The 15,122-nt window shown below is 38.7% G+C and overlaps 1 protein-coding gene across 1 annotated transcript in view; it reads right to left on the minus strand.

The window, feature by feature from the left end:
* Positions 1-15,122, minus strand: part of skila (SKI-like proto-oncogene a) — a 672,908-nt gene that overhangs the window by 490,088 nt on the left and 167,698 nt on the right. The window lies entirely within an intron of this gene.

The raw sequence follows: 15,122 nt of genomic DNA on the forward strand, positions 1-15,122 counted from the left end.
AACCCAAGCTCCCTGTTGTGCATCATTCGAAGACTTCAGACAAGAGATGGTGAGGTTGTTCGACAGATCTGCTCAGGGGCAGGAGGCAGCGGACCAGTTGGCTCGTTTACGCCAGGCCAGCCGGTCAGTCACAGAGTATGCCATCTAGTTTAATACCTTGGCGGCTTCCTGCGACTGGAATCAAGGGGCCTGCATGTCCATGTTTCGTAAGGGGCTTGAAGAAGAAATCCAGGACGAGTTGGCCTTCATCAACCTTCCTCAAGATTTTGACTATCTTATCAGTATGGCCCTACGGGTAGAAGGACGTCTGCGTCGCCGTCGTCAACGTCCGGTCTTCCGCCCACTCTGGAGGATGGAGGACACATCCTCTGCTGTTCCTGAGGCTGCTAATGCTACTTCCTTGGGTTCAGAGCCCATGCAGGTGAGGCGTCTTCGGCTGACTCCCCAACAGAAACAACAGCGCCTTATCCAGGGCCTGTGCTTCTACTGCGGCAAGCCAGGACACTTTGCAGTGGCCTGTCCGTTAAAAGCCGTGGCTCGCCAGTGAAGAGGGGGATCCTGGTGGGCGCTACCCCTTTATTGAATTCCCCCTCCTCTTGTACTGTTCTCCCTGTATCTGTCCATTTTGGTGACTCTTTTAATTCTGCTTCAGCCTTGGTCGATTCTGGGGCCGAAGGGAATTTTATGGATAGTTCTTTAGCTACCTTGTGGGGAATCCCTGCACTCCCTCTTTCCAATCCTATCCCTGCTCGCTAGGCTTGGGCGGTATCCAAATTTTGATACCGTCAAACCGCCTTCATATTTTACCGGCGTAATAAAAAAATTATTAAAATTAAGACAGCGTCACCAAACTGTTGGCTTAAGCCTAAACCATTCAGAAAATGAATACCTTCTATGCGACCTTAGGCTCGCGGTCAGAGAGAGAGAGAGAGAGAGAGAGCGCAAAGCGACGCACAGCACCTCTCTCTCTCTCTCTCTCTCTCTCTCTCTCTCTCTCTCTCTTTTACACATGCACACACACACACATCTCTCCCGCGATTTATTCAGAAATTTACTCCCACACCATAAGAAATCTGGCCGGCTCCTGCGGAACAGCAGCGGGAATGCACAGCTGTAATCGTGCAATAAAAGTTATACCCGATAGGTCCCGAGTCCGACAGGTACATTTTGATTGACAGCTTTATACAGCGCGAACCCGTTCACAGCCCGACATTAAAATGTGCTCATGCACACAGCTCTAATGCATTTTTTTTCAAGAATGAGTCATTTATATGTTTTAACATCACTTATTCGTAACAAGCGTAGACTATAGGCCACTTGAAAGTTGGAACAAAGAAATAAAAAAAGTCCTACAGCTGTAACATCATAACATCTCAGCACTCTATAGGTCTAGGTACATGCACTTAGCCTTTAAATTAGCCTACACACCAATGAAAAGAAATCTTGCTTAAAAAATCAAATTAAAATAAACTCTAAATGGTGACGGGTATTTTGGCAATAACGAAATTAAGATAAAGGCTGTGCAAGTTGTTTCTCCACTTCTCTTCACAATCTGACATTAAGGCGGCGGTGAAGCTGAATAATAAAAGAATAATGCCACCATTAGCCTGTATACTCTGTCTACATTATGATTATATGGTTTAATTAATATTTATTTATAATTTAAAAACCCTTTACGCACCGAGATTAGGCTACGTGTGTTTGTGGAGGAACATTATTAAATCCACAGGCTTTAGCGCAGTCTCTCACTCATGGTGCGTCCAGCAGCTGAACACCCTTTCTTGCGGCTACAGGTCGAAATGCAGAGTTCTGATCAGGCAGAAGTTTAGTGTAGGATTGTTTTTTCATCTTCTACCAGTCAGGAACATGCATTTAATTTTCCATGACAGCAGTTTCACTTTAGCGAATGGCCTCTTCTTTTTACCTGTCAGCTTGCGGTTTAGGGCTCTACCGTAATACGCAGTGTATGAGCGACCGCGAAATACCTGCGGCTGGAAAAACCGCTCCTTATGAGCTAGTGACTGGCTTGACCGCCGTCAAAATTCGCTTTTTTACTACTTCATCATCATTTGTTTCACCTTTGCAGGTATGGATTTTAATGCAGGGATTTGGATATTTTCGGGTCTCGCCGGGTTCAGGCAAAGATCTTTAGCTCTAATGCAGAACTCTCGTTCATATTAACCACGTCTCCCTTCTGTTCAGTCGAAACTCCCAAACTGCAGGACACTTTGAAGCGCGACTCGTCACGTCTCCTCTCCCCCTCCCTCTCCCCCTCTCTCCCTCCCTCTCCCTCTTCCTCTCCCTCTCTCCTCCACACTGTCCCGTGATGACAACCACACATACGTTTGTGTAGGCATTAAATAAAGGATATTTAATATTTTATGACGGTATAACGGTATTGAAACTGACACTGTTGCTATTTTTAGATCCCGCGGTATACCATAATACCGTAATACCGCCCAAGCCTACTGCTCGCCCTCTTAATGGCACCCTTATCACCACTGTATCCCCTTCCACCCCTCCCCTCCATCTCATCGTCTCGGGCAATCACCATGAGGTTACCACGCTGCTTCTCCTAGATCGCCTAGTGCCCCCATAATTTTGGGGCATCCATGGCTGGTGCAGCATGGCACTCACGTTGATTGGTCGAGTAATTCAGTTTTGTCTTGAAGTCAGCATTGTCTTGCTTCGTGTTTGGGTCCTGCTGCTTTTCCCGTGGCTGTGTGTCCTGTCTTACAGGTGGAGGCAGCTGATCTATCTGGGGTACCGGCTGAGTACCTTGACCTGCGCCGGGTGTTCAGCAGGTCTCGGGCCACTTCCCTGCCTCCGCATCGTCCTTACGATTGTGCTACAGAACTCCTCGCAGGCACTTCTCCGCCCAAGAGTCGTTTATTTTCCCTTTCTGGTACTGAGAGAGAGGCCATGGATAGGTATATCAATGAATCACTCAAAGCCGATCACATCCGACCCTCTTCCTCCCCTGCGGGTGCCGGGTTCTTCTTGTTAAAAAGAAAGATGGCTCCCTGCGTCCTTGTATTGATTATCGAGGGCTTAATGACATCACTATCAAAAACAGGTACCCCTTACCTCTTATGTCTTCTGCCTTTGAACTCTTGCAGGGAGCCAAGGTCTTTACCAAACTTGACCTCTGGAATGCTTACCATCTTATTCGCAAACGAGAGGGGGATGAGTGGAAGACTGCCTTTATCACGCCTAAGGGACACTTTGAGTACCGGGTCTTACCATTCGGTCTGACCAATGCCCCGGCGGTCTTCCAGGCCTTGGTTAATGATGTGTTGAGAGACACGGTTAATCATTTTGTCTTTGTGTATTTTGATGATATCTTGATATTCTCTCCGTCTTTACAGGTACACACCCTACATGTCCGCCAGGTATTACAACGGTTGCTGGAGAATCAGCTTTATGTTAAGGCGGAGAAGTGTGTTTTCCATGTCCAGTCGGTTTCGTTCTTGGGATTCATTATTTCGGCTGGAGAGATCCAGGCAGACCCCTGTAGGGTAAAGGCCGTTGCCGAGTGGCCAACTCCAGACTCTCGTAATGCTCTGCAGCGATTCCTGTTGTTCACCAACTTTTATCAGCGTTTTATCAGGAATTTTGGTCAGATCGCTGCACTTAACGACACTCACCTCTCCCAAGTTACCGTTCAAATGGGAAATGGATGTTCAGGAGGCCTTTGATAAATTAAAGTCCCGTTTTGTCTCTGCTCTAGTCCTTTCTATTCCAGATCCTGAACGGCAATTTATTGTTGAGGTGGATGCTTCGGACGTCGGAGTAGGCGCGGTCCTATCTCAGCGGTCACGCTTGGATGGAAAAGTGCACCCTTGTGCCTTCTTTTCCCATCACCTGAATCCTTCTGAGCGAAATTACGACAAAGGTAATTGGGAATTGTTGGCAGTTGGGCCTGGGGAAGTGGCGCCACTGGTTAGAAGGCGCAGCTCAGCCTTTCCTGGTCTGGATGGATCACAAGAACCTTGAATATATCCGTTCAGCCAGGAGGCTGAGTTCCCGACAGGCTCGCTGGGCCCTCTTCTTTGGGCGATTTAATTTTACCTTGTCTTACAGATCTGGGTCCAAAAATATTAAGCCAGATGCTCTCTCCCGTCTGTTTGAGGCCCCAGGGGAAGAGGGAACCACCCAACACCATTTTACCCAAGGAGATGGTGGTGGCATCTCTTGCTTGGGACATCGAAAGACCGGTTGAGGACCGGGGAGGATTCTAGCGGGATGTCTCTTTGTTCCTACCAAGATGCACTCTGAAGTAATCCAGTGGGGTCACTCCTCTAAGTTAACCTGTCACCCAGGAGTCAGGAGATCACTGGCTGCCATCCGTCAGCAATTCTGGTGGCCATCCATGGCCAAGGACGTCAGGCAGTTTGTGGCCGCCTGCTCCAATGCGCCTCCCATTGGTCTGCTCTGCCCCCTTCCCATCCCATCCCGCCCCTGGTCACACTTGGCCCTTGATTTTGTCATCGGTCTACCAGAATCTAAAGGCAACACCGTTATTTTCACGGTGGTGGACCGCTTCTTCATAGCTGCCCATTTCATTCCCCTTCCCAAACTCCCCTCAGCCAAGGAGACTGCTCAAGTGGTGATTGATCATGTTTTCCGTATTTATGGTCTTTCGGTCAATGTGGTTTCTGATAGAGGCCCTCAGTTTGTCTCCCAGTTTTGGAAGGAATTCTGTCAAAAGATCGGGGCCTCTACGAATCTGTCTTCAGGATTTCATCCCCAGACCAATGGGCAGTCTAAGTGGGCAAACCAGGATTTGGAACGTACTCTCCGCTGCCTGACATCCCACAATCCTGGCTCTTGGTGTCAACAATTACCTTGGGTCGAGTACGCCCATAATTCCCTTCCTTTATCTGCCACAGGTATGTCCCCTTTTCTATGCTCCATGGGGTTCCAACCTCCTTCGTTTCCCACGCAGGAACCTGAAGCGGCAGTTCCGTCTGCCCTTGCTTTCATCCAGCGGTGTCGGGGCACCTGGAAAAGAGCCAGGAAGGCCTTGGCCCTGGCTAATAAATGGACCAATCTGTCACATCCTCGGTCTGATCATGCTGTCTGTTTCCCATTTCTGTTTACTTGTGGCGAGTGCACGTGAATGCTTATTTTGATCGCTCTCCGTATCTCTCCTCCCTCTCGTTACCCCATTTACCATGTATTAAGATTGATTTTCACTCACCTGCACTCTATTAGTAATTCCTCTCGTGTCCTATTTATTCCCCTCCTTGTGTGTAGTCCAGTGCTAGATTGTTGTTTTGCGAGTGCGCCCACGCCAAGCCACTCTCGTCTTGTCTTCTGTTGTGGCTCTTCAATCCTATCCTGTCTTGTTGTGCAGCTCCACGCCAGAACCATCTACTTGCACTTTGCCTCTCCATAACCTCCTCTGTTCCCAGGCCAGACTGTTTCAACCTCACGGAGCCCACCGGCTTCAACTGACTGTCGGCTTCCTCTCCCTTGCTTACGCTCCACTTCCGCATTCCGGCAACGTATCAGCACGCCCCCTGCCGGGTAACAGCATTATAGACTTCATTGTTTGTATACCTTTTTGGCTCACCCCGGCTGTCTTTTGCTTTCTCCGTTTTTGAAGACTGTGAACGGGGCGCCCCCTTTTGGATGTGTCTGGTGACAGGACCCGGTCTCTGTTGTCAAGGACTTAACAGCGCCCTCTTCTGGGAGTTTTTCATGCAGTTTTTTTTTTGTTTTGTTTTTCTCTTATTTTTCTCTGCAAGCGCCCAGTTGGATTTAGATTTTCTTCCTATAAGGATTATTTTTGATCAAGAATAAACTTTTCCTAATCTGCACTTGTGTCCGCCTGTGTTCCCTGACATTATCTTTATTCATTTATTATTTGGTTATGGGTAAAACAAAGACCATGCGGGTCAGGTAGTTAAAACGGTAGGCTACAAATAATTAATTCGTTATGAATTAATTAATTATTCATAATTATTCATATCTGATAATTGTATGAAATAAGTCAAAAAAGCAACTGACTGTGTAAAGCCACATAAAACAAAACAAAAATACCATGTATATGCCGAGTTCATCGACTAATTAGCTTTAATCAGCTGAGGTGAAGTGATGGCAACCAGCGAGAGCTAGCTATTACTCAAGTGGCTGTAAACACCATTTTTTTCTGCTGTAAAGTTGGCCCTTTTAACACTGGGCTCAATATAAAATTTGCTCTATTATGGAGCCAAGACTAGCGGAATTTCGATAAAGGGGGAAGATAGAATAATTCTAAGGGTCCACACATGTAGGGGGCCTCCAGAGACATTATCAAGGGCCCAGCTCTTCACTTTCAAAAGGGAAACTGGGGGTAGTTGTAACACTTCCAATGTCTAGAACCAGGAACTAGTTACAAATCACACATGCTAATATAAGTCCTCATACCACATATGAAATAGTAGAGTCCTGTGTCAACAGACACAGTAGATATTTGACAGGAAATACTACATTTCAGCTAAGAAAGTCATATTGTTTGTTTTAATTATTTTTGAGATAGCAATGCCTGATTTGTAGTAAAAACCATGTAATTTGTGTGTCTGTGTGTGGCTATATTTAATCCAAATTGATAGTGATAATGTTTTAGCTGTAAGGAGAACAGATTCATGGCCACATAATGCTGGGTCAGTTGTAACAACAAAAGCTAGTAACTTGTTAGTAACATCAGGAAAATTTAACCACCAACCCCATTTAAAACTGTATTTATGTGATTTGATTTCAGTACTCCTTTAGCTCTTGAATGAAAAAAAAGTCAAAGTAGTTTGAGTTCAGTGTTTGACCTCATGAAGCCTTCAATAGTTGAAGCTGATGCACATTTGCACATTTTATTCAGCTTTATAACACAGACACATACAAATTATACTGAAAGCTCAATGTTAAATAAAAAGCTTTCAAATCCATGTACAGGTCATAATTCTTATTTTATAATGTTACATCTCACCCCAGTGTTAATTATCATTTACATCTCACCATGGGGTGTTTTATAACTGTAGCAGGGTGGAATATCCCTTTATGGCTATTGGCTGGTGTAACACTAACTTGTTGAGCCTATGAGATCCGGGTTGACTATTACTGTAGTTTCTATTGGCTGGGTCACGTTAAGTCTTTGAATCTATCAGATCCCGTTTAGGAAGTATAAAAGTTGAGCACGTTTAGTAAATATGTGTCATCGGTGTTGCCGTCTGTTTTTTCTGATGGGTAAACCTTTCCGGTTGAAAGTAACGATAAGTGCGGAAGCTGAGTTTGTGTACAGTTGAGTTTGTGTACAGTTTGTGTATATTTGGGTAGTAACTGTAGTATACGTGTTGCCAGGATTGAAAGGTTTGGTCCTCAGCTGCTCTGCATCAGACACTGTTCGTTCGGCGTGCTTTCTACCTGCTCTGGTTCCCGGTGCTTTGATGTGTGCTTTGTGCGTTGGTGGCATCCGATTTAGTGTTTACCAATAACTTCCGATGTTTGAAGAGTGAGGCGATGTTCTAACATCTGGGGGCTGTTCTTCGTACGTGGATTACTCAGTTAGCTGGATTTGAATATTGGCGATTTGACATGATCCAGGATCGTTTCGTTCTTCAAAGCTGATCTGAGAGTTGTTGTCATAGCAACAGTTCTGCTAGCTCAAACCTGATCGGAAGCAGGTTCAATTCATATAAACAGGATTAGATCGGCTCAGTTCAAGCAAAGATAATAGAGAAAGTACCGAATTATGATATCTTCTTACAGTAGTAGTTATATACACTTGGGAAAATAGTTTAAAAAAAATTAACTATATATATAAAGTTATAGTTATTAATAAAATAAAGTTATATTAACAAAACTTATGCAATTAGCACCCTCGAAATGAAAGTACAAAGAGAAAATTTATTGATATGAACTTTTTAGATCGCTTTAGTACAATTTGTGTCTGATAATAGAAATGCAGAATATGTGACTTTTTAAAAAAAAGAAATAATACATTAATGCAGTCATGAACATGTTTTGACAGTTAATATGACAGTGATTTGATGCTTCACAAAAGTTGCAGACGCCTTTACCAATATCAAAATGCTTTTGTAAACATCCAGTTATTCCATACAGCGATTAAAAAAACGGCTACTATAATAAAGAAAATCTTTTCTAAATGTAGAACTAAATACATTGATATGCATTGAAATACATGATGAATACTCTGACACATGAAAGTGTAAAGCCTGCAGCTCACAACAAATGTGGAAGGTTATTGCGTGTCATAATTAACAAACCGTTACTGCTAATTTGATGTAATTTTGCTCACATGGATAATTAAATATTAATCAGATGATGTCATTACGCTGCTGTGCCGTCAGCCAATCGATTGCTGATCATGATTTCGAGGATCGATAGATCTGTCCTTCACAACACACGCAGCGATCTCAGATCAGTTTATCCAGACATTCTAATCTGATTCGCGAACTTGTTTGAAGAACCGAATTAGCGAGAGATCAGTTATCAAGATTAAAAGATCCAGGATCTGCCAAATCATCTTAGATCATTTAAGCGAGGTACGTAGTACAGACCCCTGTACGGTATGTATGGCAGCAGAGCATTTGTTTGTTTTGATTTAGTTTTTTTTATTGTAATTTGTGGCTTTGTGACAACAGGTGACTGTGCACAAGGGATTCTATAATGACTGGTGACCAAGTCTGACAACTGCGGTGGCAGCGCTGCTGTTTTGCCGGAGCCTAATTTTGTAATTTGTTTCTTTGTAATTGTTCTATAACAATTGTTATATTTGTATTGTGATTTTTGTTTTTGTTATGCATTCGAGTGATTTTTGCTAATTTTTCCTTTCTGTTCAGGTCTATTCTAAATTGTTACTTTTTGGTTGTGATTTTTATATTTTTCTTTAATAGTTTATCTTTGTTTTGTATCTGTCTTCTGTGTATTTTCTTTGAAACCTATTTGGTTTATAGGGGGGGGGGGAGACTCAGCTTGGGTGCATTGTATTGGGGTGTGTGTGTATACACCGAGTGCTGTGCTAAGCAAATTTTGCTATGTGAAATAAGTTTGCTATGTTTTCACAGGGGCTGTGTGTGTGTGCGTGTGTTTGTGTGTGTGTGTATTCCTTGGTGTTGTGGACACTTGCAAACTTCCGCTGGGACCCCGCTCTATTGTTTTGGATTATTGTTGTCTTTTATTTTTGTTTTGTTTTGTAATAGGCTCATGTTAAAAAGAAGTTTGCATGCTTTTAACTTTTGTATATCAATAAAGTGCTTTTTTCTGATTTTACATCTCCATGCTCACCCTACTTTGGCTACGAACCTAGGTGCCTGTTAAATATTATTATTATTATTATTATTATTCCTGGCATAACCGGGTGGCGTAGTCGTTTAAGGTGTTTAGTTAAATTTCTTATGCCCCCCACCACATAACTAACCCAGACTGTGGGGTGAATTGTAACCTTTCACTCCTCCTGTCTGAAAACAGTGTTCACATTTTCTGTTTGGGCTGCAAAAAATAACTTATATGCCATTTAATAGCACATTAATAACTTAAGATCTTGAAGAAATATAGAGAAATATAAAAGTACAACTATCCCTGGTCTCCCCCATACAAATATGTTATATGAACATGCAACATATATTTCAAAATGTGTCAAAAATGGTTAACATATGATTAAAATATGATAACATAGAAATTTCTGAGGTATATAAATGTATATGCTAATACTTTACCTTTACGTACACTGTAAAAAAAATAAACGTTATTTTACAGGTAATTGTCTGTATTTTTTACAGAAATTTCCAGTTTTTTCATTATACAGTGAAATACCTGTTGTTTTACAGATATGTTCTGTAATAAAAAATTCTAACATTAAATTTACAGTTATTGCTTGTATTTTTGTATTACGTTATTTTTCTGTTTTTAAAGGATATTTTCTGTATTTTCAGAGAGTAACATGTAATTTTATGGTAATATTTAAAGACTATTCCTGTAAAAATAGGAAAACTAAAATTCAGGCAAATTGTTTTTAGTGAAGATAGTAATCATATGAAGATTAACGTGAAGTTAATAATGTCAAATAACAGCCTATTGTTCGTAGGCTGCATATAATGCATTCACGGTAAATTATACAATATTTCTTTTACTACTCTAACAATGATACTATGCTAATTATTACGATCATCAGTGATCGAGTGGCTGTGGATCGCTGGAAAACTACAAACGCGACTTTAATGAACTAGCATGCACCTCACACACCCGGGTTCCTGATCAATATGAACTGATTTCAAGGACTATAAACTCCTCACACACACATCATTGCTGAGTCTTAAACTGTTTAAGCATTACAAAGCATTTCCCCTTGACTTGCCGCGCTTGACCCCTTTTCTTTGTTATTTTGTTTGCCACCTGTACACTTGGGATTATCTGTATGGACCTGTTTGTTCCCGTTTCAACCTTTAATTGCAAGACGATTCTCCTAATAAACTGCTATTTGATCCTCAACATTGTTGTGCAGGCATCCTCACATGACACTAGCCTTGTTTTTGTTATTAAACGATAACCAAATTTGTTATTTGTAAAAAATAATAATAATAAATGAATAAATAAAAACGAAACGTATAACAATTTTGTATTTTTTCAAGCTAACTGATTTTGGGTTTAATCTACATATCCTTAAAAAATATTTGTTAAACTGTATTATATTTTATAGTTATATTTACAGTGTTTAATGACAATATCAATCATTTGTACCTAATCTTTTTAAATCATTCTTTAAAATATTTTCTTCTAATTTAAATGCATGTTAAAATTGGAAAAATATATGGAAAATTTAGAGATTTCATGCATAATTGCATACATTAATAAGTTTAATTCCATTAATTAATGTGTATAATTACAGTAATAATCCTTATAATCACATTACTTTGTATAATTGCATTAATAACCTGTATAATTACAGTAATAATCTTTAAAATAATCTGTTTTTTTCACAGTTTAAATGCAAATTATCAACAGTCATAAACTGTAATTTAATGAATTTTGACCGTAAAGTATTTTCTGTATATTTACAGATTTTTTTGCATGTGATTTTGTTAAATGTTTATTTTCAGATTTTTTTTTACAGTGTACAGAATTTTATTTATTTCTTGTTTTACTTATTACGAACAGTACCCATTTTGATGAACTTTTCAACGCATTTTTACTTAAATGTGAGCACAGTACAGTGTTAATGTTCAATCTATTTATAACGTTTAAAGTGGCTGATATTATTTTTAAGACTAAATCTGCCTTGTTTTTGAACTGTGCAGACCTGTGGCTGTTTAATTAGGTCTTTTACGCTACTATATTTCTATGTCATTTGGTAGTATTTGGAGAGACAACTTCTTTCTGAGGTGAAATAGTTTGAGAACCACTCATCTTTCATCTTGGAAGGACGTCCATCGATGCACCCGTCCATCTGGATTTAAAAATATATTCCTGACCATCAATTTCCAATCTTTGCTGAGGTGTGTAATTCCCTTTTTTCTTCATGTGGTCCATTCCAATCTGTAAAATATAATAGAAAGACATGAAGTCATTAATAAAACTTAATACCATTCTTTGGAAGTTTCATCTAGCATTGTCTCCAGTCTGGTTCTGTTCTAACACTAACAAATAGCATTTCACAGCTATAAATATATACTCTACAAGATGACAATCTTTAAACTTAGAACAGGTAAATGTGTTACAATAATTAGTAAAACTGTCAATAGAACAAATAACAATCAAAAGCTACAAATGTTGAACAGGCCGACAGCATAAATGACAAATAAATAACACAACAGTAATACATTACAAATACATTATAACAGATCAATTTATCTCATGATTTAACAAATAACAATCTGCAAATGTTAAACAAGATAGCATTATACAAAATAAAGCGTACAAACAAACACAAATGTACCGGTGTACCAACCTGACAACGCGATATGAAACGATATGCCCGAGAAAAACACTAAAATCATTCGGTGTCCTTCACCGAAAGCACGGCAAAACAACCAAATATAGCCTAATACTGTAAAATTATACTATAAGAAAGATCTTTACCTACCGCTAATATCAGCGATGGCCAGACACTTAATGAAGGTCACACTAGCTTCTCAACGTCATCGACGGTTTTTCGAACACATTCTTTTTGTAGAACGCCACTGACTGTAGTAACCACAGCAACGCCACCGCGCCGTCATATTCGATTGCAGTGCGAGATTTCCTTGAAACAATGAAGAATTAGTGCAGAATATAATAATAATAATAATAATAATAATAATAATAATAATAATTCTGTTAAGGATTGCGGTCCATGTAACGCTATCGTTTTAGTATATAAATAATAGCAATTTTTATTTTTTGTTCGAATAACTTTTGTATGTTTATATTCTATTTTGTATGCTTATACGTCTTATTTTTCAGGCACATAGTAAATTAATCTGTATCAAACCTGTATATAATATCTAAAAAATAAAATATATTTCAGTTTAAGCCACAAGAGAGCAATGTAGTCACAACTTTGTGTCTCAAAATACAGGCTTCGGCCTATGAAATACAATAACGCTTCTATTTATTGTATATCACTGATCATAATTTTATGGAGTGAAAAAACTAGTTACCTAGAGGTAAGTAAGCTCAAACTTGCAATGTCTATTTTAGAATATGAGTGATGTATTATCAATAAATGTATCGCCTTTATTAAAAATAATTTTACAACAGTTAACAAAAACAGTTTATAAAAAGTAATGAATTACACATTATTAGAATAGTACAAATTCTATACAATAAAGTAAAATAAAATAATACATTATATCTAAAAAGATTAATTAATAAAAGCAAATTCAACATGAAATAGTATGTATAATCAAAACTGTATAATTCGATATAAAGCAAATTTACACAAATCTATAATTTTTCAGTTTCCAGAAGCTTTGCAGGCAGGCTTCTTGACGTGTCTTTGGAGATGTTCTTCAGTTCACCTGAATTATCTGATGTGGAGCAACATTGGATGCTGTCAAACTCCTAAACAAAAATCACACTGCATTATTACAATAAATAGCAAAGTAAAACGTAAGCTGATATTTTCTAATGACACACTACAATATAAAACAACTGACTTAAAATAATTTAAACAATTTCAGCTGGTGAAAATACTAGTGTTCTAATATATAAGATATTGATTTGTTCTTATAAATGAGTTTTATTATTCCATATTAGTTATTTGTTAATAGGGAGAAAAATGGTTTGTTTAGAAGAATCCAACATATAAGAGCCTGCCTATGAAAACGACGAATCATTTTGATTGATTTATTTTTTTTTAATAATGTCAGGGTAACAATAGCAGCATCATACAGATTTGTTATGTAGAGTGTACATGGGTTTTACAGAGAAGTAAACAATTAAATAACCACATACAAGAGAAAAAATAAATGTAAAATCATGTGTCAAACAAACTTAAAAGGAAAAAAGTTAACAGTTGTAATAGCTTTAAGATTTTTAGAGGAAGCAAAAGCTCTAATTTACTGTTGAAGTTCCTTTTCAAAACAATAAAACAAGGTATGCGTTGAGAGAATTTGGTGTATATTGAATTTTGCAAGAATTCAAAGGATGTTAATTATTAATGAAATATTTCTTACTTTTATCATCAGGACTATTAAAAAACGGATATCCTTAAAAGATAACGAGAATCCCAATAGTATTTTGACATGAATAATCAAAGAAAGTTCAGTTCAAAAGCATTGTGTATGATGGAAATTCCAATAAATATGATCAGCAGTTTCACTGGGTATATTACAGAAAGAGCAGCATACTATTTCCGAATCAAATTTTTTCAGAAATGTCTTGTCTGGGCAAAACCTGTGAAACAGTTGAAATGCAAATTCTCTCATTTTGTTAGTTATTTCATATTTTACAGACAAACACCAAACTTTTTTCCCTTGAATCTGGTCCATCAAAAAAAAAACTTCACATATGGAATTGTTACAATTTCCATTTGAAAGAGAGACCTGATTTTGTATTTACGTGAGGAAGGTTGTGACAAAAAAAAATTTTCCTACTGAAGTTTCAGTGTGCAATGGAACAGATGAAACACTGGATACTCCATCATGGCCTCTAAAAAGCATTAAACCTGCTTTTAGGAATTGCATCCATTACAATGGGAAATTCTTTTGGAGTTATATTTATAAAAAAAAAACTCTTTATAATTTAAGAGAAGACCTTCTGAATTAAATAACTGTTAAATAACCATTTAAAAATAAAGATTTGCTTTTATACAAAATGTCCTGATAGTTCCAGATAAAATACTGATGAGAGAAAAAAAAAGTGTTTGTAATTAATTCATTCATTCATTTTCTTGTCGGCTTAGTCCCTTTATTAATCCAGGGTCACCACAGCAGAATGAACCACCAACTTATCCAGTAAGTTTTTTGTATGCAGCGGATGCCCTTCCAGCCGCAACCCATCTCTGGGAAACATCCACACACACATTCACACACACTCACACACTACAGACAATTAAGCCTACGCAATTCACCTGTACCACAGGTCTTTGGACTGTGGGGGAAACTGAAGCACCCAGAGGAAACCCACGCAAACGCAGGGAGAACATGCAAATTCCACGCAGAAATGTCAACTGAGTCGATGCTTGAACCAGCGACCCAGCGCTCTTCTTGCTGTGAGGCGACAGCACTACCTACTGTGCCACTGCTTTGCACATTTGTAAATTAGTGACCATGCAAGTAATGCTTTGCTTATGAAAATTGGACAATTTACAAGGAATACTAGCAATATTATAGTTACAAATCAATTGAAAAGGGAGACCTCCCAGTTTAAAAAAAAAAAAAAGTAATTGAGGATAAAATTCCAAACTGAGTTTGGGTTACTTATAAAGTACCTAATCCAGTTAACTTTGAAAGTATTCTTTAAAGATGAAAAATCAAGAAAATGTAACCCTCCTTATTCATACTTGCTCATAATAACAGATTTCTAAACATAATGGATTTTATTCTTCCAGAAAACGACTAATAGATTTTTTTCATTATTAAAACAAAATGAAACATTTAAATTACATTATATCACATTACATGCCAGGAAGCAAAACAGAAATG

The sequence above is a fragment of the Danio rerio genome, chromosome 2 (assembly GCF_052040795.2).
Source record: "Danio rerio strain M-AB ecotype USA chromosome 2, GRCz13ab, whole genome shotgun sequence".
Classification (NCBI taxonomy): domain Eukaryota; kingdom Metazoa; phylum Chordata; class Actinopteri; order Cypriniformes; family Danionidae; genus Danio; species Danio rerio.